Genomic DNA, 6,715 nt, shown 5'->3' with positions numbered 1-6,715 from the left:
CATTATTACATGTAACCTAAATATATATATATATATATATATATATATATATATATATATATATATATATACACACACACACACACAAATTTATAATACATTATTTCATTGTCAGTGTCACTGTCAGGGATTGTTAGCTTTGTTTTCTCTATCTTTGCTATTACTTGTATTTTTGATATTTGAAAAGCACTGATATTAATTTTAAAGTTAGAGCTTTCTTAATAGTGACTTGAGGTATTTGGAGAAAAGATCATTTTAAAACCATCAACTGTTGAAGGTATGAGAAGTTTTTTTTGTGTGTGTGTGTGTTTCCTCTCCCCCCCCCCCCCCCAGGATGTCACTAGTGCCTCAAAGAGAATAACTATGCAGTTTCTCCTTGAAAAATTAGGAGACCTTAACATAACTAGCCTACCACAGAAAGCCGCTTGTTCTGTGATTTCTGATGCATGAGGGTACCTGAAATTGCTATTTAGGGATTTAATCACATAAAAATAATTAACATGGCTCCTTGTAGATTTAGTTTTTTTTAGTTGAAGGCACTTTAAAAACAAACCAAAGGACCGAATACCTAAGAAGAAAGAATTAGTGCAGACCCCCTGGATTGGGAGATTATGTTAGGTAGAGAGGGCATAAGTATCTTTCAGCGTCTGGGAAATGAAGGAACATACACTATGACTTATTATTCTATGTTAGCAGGGCTAGTACAATTCTTTCCAAAACAGTTTTAAGAATAAATATTTCAATAAATTTTTGTTAAAAGACTGAATAAAGAGAAACAAACAAAAAATATATATAGCTGCCTCAGCAATAACTTTTTCAAGCCATCACTAAAACAGAAATGCCTCTGTCATTTCCACAGTCATGCCCAAAGCATCATAGGAGTGATTGCCTGTATGCTCTCCCAAGTTTTTTCTACATTGAAGTACAAAATTACTAGAGCTCCCCAAATATTGGGCATCTGTATGCAAGTAAGACTGTGAATCCAACAAAGAAACCTGTAGGGAGGAAGAATAACTTACTTTCAAGGAAATTCGGAATACAATATTGTATTTTCTGGAGTACTTGAAGAGCAGATGGTAAAGGATAAATTTAAGTCTAGAGAAAAAGCAAGTGCATCTATCAAGGGAAACCAGCTACCAGCATGTAAAATATGCCGCCCTTTTGTTTTTAGTGTGAACTGTAATGTAATTCCCTGAAATAGCAGTGCTGCTATCATAAATACCCTTGTAATTATGAGGTTTTTCTCAGTGTAGATAGCTACACATAATGAAGGAATGCTTGCTGCTTTTGAAGGTCCTTTGCAATTAAAGGGGAGGGAGGGGGCGGGTGCAGGGAGGAAAGAAAGTAAAAAAGAGAAGGAACAAAATAAGGTAAAGTCAGATGATACTAAAGCCATGCACTGTGGGAGAGTATACTCATATAAAACTTGAGAAAATAGATACATGAAGGTTTCCGGCCTAAAAGGATGGAAGACAAATTAGCTTTTAAAAAAATTAACTTTAAAATAAAATAAATAGGCAGGCAGACATCTCCTTTATGTATCACTGCCTGGGGCTGAGAAGCATTTTCAGACCCCTCAATAATAATTCTTAGTATGTGATTTCACAGAATCATTATTTTAAATGTCCTTCATGGCTGTTACATGTAAACTTACTGAGAATTGAACTGTAAATTATTACACTAAAATAAAATATGATATGTTACTTATATTCACTGTTTTAAATTTTTATATATATTTTTATTGATTTCAGAAAAGAAGGGAGATGATAGAAACATCAATGATGAAAGAGAATCATTGATCAGCTGCCTCCCGCACACCCCCTACTGGGGACCAAGCCAGCAACCCAAGCATGTGCCCTTCACTGGAATACCCAGGATCCTTCAGTCCACAGGCCGAGGCTCTATGCACTGAGCAAAACCGGCTAGGGCTATATTCACTTTTACTGGTTGTATAGGTGGCAACAGTAGGTAATACATACTTTAATCCAGAATATAAATTCTATTTAAAAAACATTAATTAGATTTTAAGCAATCAATATCTTGAAATATATACACTTACATACATAAATCAGAGAACAGATTTACTAAGTTCTATGTAGATTCCACAACTAGAAAATATAATCTTGACCTCAAACAGAAATACAGTCTGGACTAAATTAGCTTGAAGAAATTTTGTCATACCAAGAATGTCAATATTGCCCGGCTGGTGTGGCTCAGTGGTTGAGCATCACTCCATGAACGAGGAGGTCACAGTTCAATTCCCCAATGGGGTACATGCCCGGGTTGCTCCATCCCAATTAGGGGGCCTTTGGGAGACAGCGGATCAGTGATTTTCTCTCATCATTGATATTTCTATCTCCCTCTCCCTTCCTCTCTCTGAAAAAAAAAGAAGGTCAATATTCACAATGGCAGAACAGTGTAGGGAAACTTTTATCTATGTTATTTCAAATAGTAAAATGTATAGAGAAATAATTTTGTTCTTGTTATTGTTAATCCTCACCACAGGGTATTTTTTTCTGTTGATTTTTAGAGAGAGTGAAAGGGAGAGAAAGTGAGAAACTTTGATGAGAAAGAGACACATTGATTGGTTGCCTCTGGCATGTACCCTGTCTGAGATGGGGCAGCAGGGGGGGAATCTACCGGAAACCCAGGGACATGCCCTTGACTGGGAATCGAACCCACCACCCTTCAGTATGCGGCCTGATGTTCTAACCACTGTCAACACTGGCCAGCATGAGATAGAATCCTCATACTAATAAACCTTTTTCAATTTACTAAGTGAAAGTTTTATATTTCTTAAATGTGTGCCTTTAAAACCTATATAAAAAAGTGACTTAAAATTTAAAAAGCGTCCTGAGTTATTTCGTTAGAGCATGTGTACATAATGTTCTCGTGCATTTACTGTTTGATATCTATAACGTGGTATTGATATAGGCATTGGGAATCTGGGGACCTGAAGGTCTGTGATCACTGTGGGTTCTTGGCTTCGAGCAGTAAAGAATTCAAATGTGAGCCAGCATAGAGTTTGTGGTGAAAGCAAGTTTATTAGTGGGGCAGTGAGACAAAGAATGGGATACTCCACAGAGATAGCAGCCCCCTTTAGCTGAATTTGCTTCCTTTATTGAGGTTCATTTAATGGGAGTAGGGTATTCAATAAGGGGGAGGAATTTTCAGGATCTTCCTGGGAAAGGGGTAGAGATTTCTCAGGAATCTCCCATCAGCCATTTTGTGTCCTTATATGGGCTTTCCCTTCCAGATCCTGAGGGCTGGGGTAGGGGTGTCCTTTAGGGTGCTATTATATTAAAACTAGAGGTCCGATGCATGAATTTCTTGCAAGAGTAGGCCTTCCTTCCCCTGGCTGCTGGCATCGGCTTCCCTCTGGCACCCGAGACCCTGGCTTCCCTGGCAGAGGGAGGCCCCGCCCACCCGCCACAGCTGGCTGCGCTGGTTGGTCGCAGCCGCAGTGGCTCGCCTCGGCCCTCACAGCCCCAGCTTCATCTGGAAGGACATCCAGAGGAATGTCTGGAAGGTCGTTTGGCTGTCCGGTCTAATTAGCATATTACACTTTTATTATTATAGATGAGCATGTAATGAGCTAGGGGTTACTATTAGGTGAAGTTAGTCCATGTTGGATTGAACTTGTCTCTGCTGGTCTTTGTTTTAATATTAAACTAAAATGTCACAAATTATTTTAACATTTAGCGTTTTATTCTAATTAAATAATTTCAGACTAATTTTTAAAAATTGAGCGTTCATTTTTACTATAATTTTGGACATTTTAAATGGGCTTCATAATAAAAGAAGATAGTTGGGGCACTCCTCTGGGTGGCTACTGAGAAAACAAACACAAAATAAACCTAAGGAGGGCACCTAATCTATATTTTTTCATCTGATAAACCACCTTAAAAAAAAAGCACTGTTCATTTTTCCCCCTAATGTCCCTCAATAACTCAGTTCGGTACATTCAAACCCATAATGAGGAAGGGTTTTGTTTTTTCTTCCTGAGCTTTCTTTTTCTCCAAATGGGTAATTTACAAGTGGTCATATTTTCAAATATTTATTTTGACCTATGCCATGTCAATTACATTCTTAACAATGGATAAGAGAAAAAAACGTATCCATGTTTATGGAGCTGTGGTTCTGTTAGGGAAGTCAAGCAATAAACAAGTTAATACTGTTGCAGATAAGCTGCCAGGCAGTGCAGGAGAATTAATCAGCCGAGCACTCAAGAGGATATTCAGAAAAGCAGCCTTTATTGCAGATTGCACTAGTGCCGTGACTCAGGGGAGTCAGTCTCCAAATCCTGAATGATGAATATGGATGAAGCTTTCCCTTTATACCCTTAGTCTCTTTGTCCCCCAAATACAGGTCAGGCTTCCGGACTTTCCACGGCTTTGCAGCTCCCCATGAGTTGGGATGGGGGAAGTGAGATTACACACTCAGAGGCTTGCCAGTACTGGCGCCAGCCCCTCCCGGGTTGTATATGGTTCATGGTTTATGGCCTCTGTAAAATGGGAGTATTTCAGGAAACAGGTTCTGCAAGGCAGGACAGGCATCACAGATAAGAATGGAGTTTATCAGCAAGCAAGAGTGTGCATCAGAAGGCAGGATACAGGCACAGATTCAGATAGCTAGCCCCCACATGTCTTATTTTCTCTTTCAATACAATGTTTAAAGTAATGAAGAAAATAAACATGGTAATAGGTAGGGGGTGGGATAGAGTAGGAGTGAAGGGTTCTTAAATGTGTGGTTAGGAAAGGTCTTCTAAGAAGGTGATATTTAAGCACAGATCTGAATGAAGAGAAGGGGTAAAAATCTAGATAAAAAGCTTATCAAATAGAAAAAAATATCAACAGGAGGAGCCGTAAGGTGAAAAGACCTCATATTCTAAACAGCCCCAAAGCTGGTGAGACTGGAGCTGTGTAAACTGTGAAAGGGGAGGTATTTATCAGAGAAGCTGGCAGGACTGGATCTCATAGGGCTTGGTAGAGAATCTGTGTTGTGAAGGTTTTGTTTTAAGTGCCATCCTCTCTAATAGAGAGTAATATGCAAATTGACCATCACTCCAAGACACAAGATGGCCACCCCCATGTGGACACAAGATGGCTGCCACAAGATGGCCTGCAGGGGAGGGCAGTTATGGGCAGTTAGGGGTGACCAGGCCAGCAGAGGAGGGCAGTTGGGGTGACCAGGCTGGCAGAGGAGGGCAGTTGGGGGGGACCAGGCCTGCAGGGGAGGGCGGTTGTGAGCGATCAAGCAAGCAGGGAGGGCAGTTAGGGGTGATCGGGCCAGCAGGGGAGGGAAGTTGGGGGAGACCAGGCTAGAAAGGGAGGATATTTAGGGGTGACCAGACTGGCAGGGGAGGGTAGTTAGGGGTGACTGGGCTGGCAGGTGAAGGTAGTTGGGGGAGACCAGGCCAGCAGGGGTGGCAGTTGAGGGTGACCAGGCCTGCAGGGGAGGGCAGTTGGGGGAGACCAGGCTGGCAAGGGGAGGGCATTTAGGGACAATCAGTCTGGCTGGGGAGCAGTTAGTTGTCGATCAGGACTGGTTAGGGGGTAATCAGGCTGGCAGGCAGAAGTGGTTAGGGGCAATCAGGCAGAGGCAGGCGAGCGGTTGGGAGCCAGCAGTCCGGGATTGTGAAAGGGATGTCTGACTGCCCATTTACCAGGATCGGGCCTAAACAGGCGGTCGGACATCCCTCTAGGGGTTCCAAATTGGAGAGGGTGCAGGCTGGGCTGAGGGACACCCCTGCCCCCCGTGCATGAATTTTGTGCACCAGGCCTCTAGTAGACATATATTAGAGGATTTTAAAACATCACTCTAGCTGCTGTGAAGAGAAAGCTATTTAATATGCCAGGTCAAATGGGCTTCTGCACCCTCTTTAATTATCTTGGTGAATAAAGCTCTATGTTTGTGATAGACTCACCTTTTGTTCTATTTCCATAGAAACACTTCCTACTATACCAGGTCATGGGAATAGTTTTAATTTTGTATCTGTCTACTTTTTCTCCAACAAATAGTCATACTGTGCTTTAGTCTCTTGAAACATAACTTCTTTATATACTTCTGCCAATGTCAATTAAATGTTTTAGTATTTTTCCTCTAGGAATTAAATGAGGTTTTTCTGCCTAGTGTTATCAATATACATAATATGTATGCTCTCTATTGAATTATTAAAGCCTTTGATAAAAAAATCATTAACTAGTTTAAAACTAACATTTAGATAATAGTACTCAAAACTACTCTCACCCCAAATGTCTAGAAAAGAAATTCAGTCCATAATGCCAAAATTCCAACAATTTTTTCCACATTAAAAAAAAAAGGCTTTTTTTTTTTTCCACAGAATGGAAAAAGGTCAGTCTGACATTCTTCATTTGAGACAAAGTAATCTTCTAGGCAGTGTTGAAAATTGGCTTTGTTATTTTCCCACACCAACTTTGGAAGCTGGTGTGGCTCACTTGGTTGGGCATAGTCCTATGTACGTGCCCATGTTGCGGGTTTGATCCCTGGTTGGGGTTAGAGGGGATGCCGGAGGCAGCTGATCCATGTTTTACTCTTGCATCTATGTGTCTCTCTTTCTCTTCCTCTCCCTTCCTTTCTTTCTAAACATCAATTTAAAAAATCTTTAGAAAACTAAAAAAAAAAAAAAAATAGGTTTGATGACTCATACTTATTCTTCATGATTCAAAAATAGCCAAAGGCATCTTAGTTTACT

Source organism: Cnephaeus nilssonii (assembly GCF_951640355.1).
Source record: "Cnephaeus nilssonii genome assembly, chromosome: 15".
NCBI classification, from domain to species: domain Eukaryota; kingdom Metazoa; phylum Chordata; class Mammalia; order Chiroptera; family Vespertilionidae; genus Cnephaeus; species Cnephaeus nilssonii.
The sequence above is the reverse complement of the archived record's forward strand: the minus strand, read 5'-3'. Positions refer to the sequence as shown.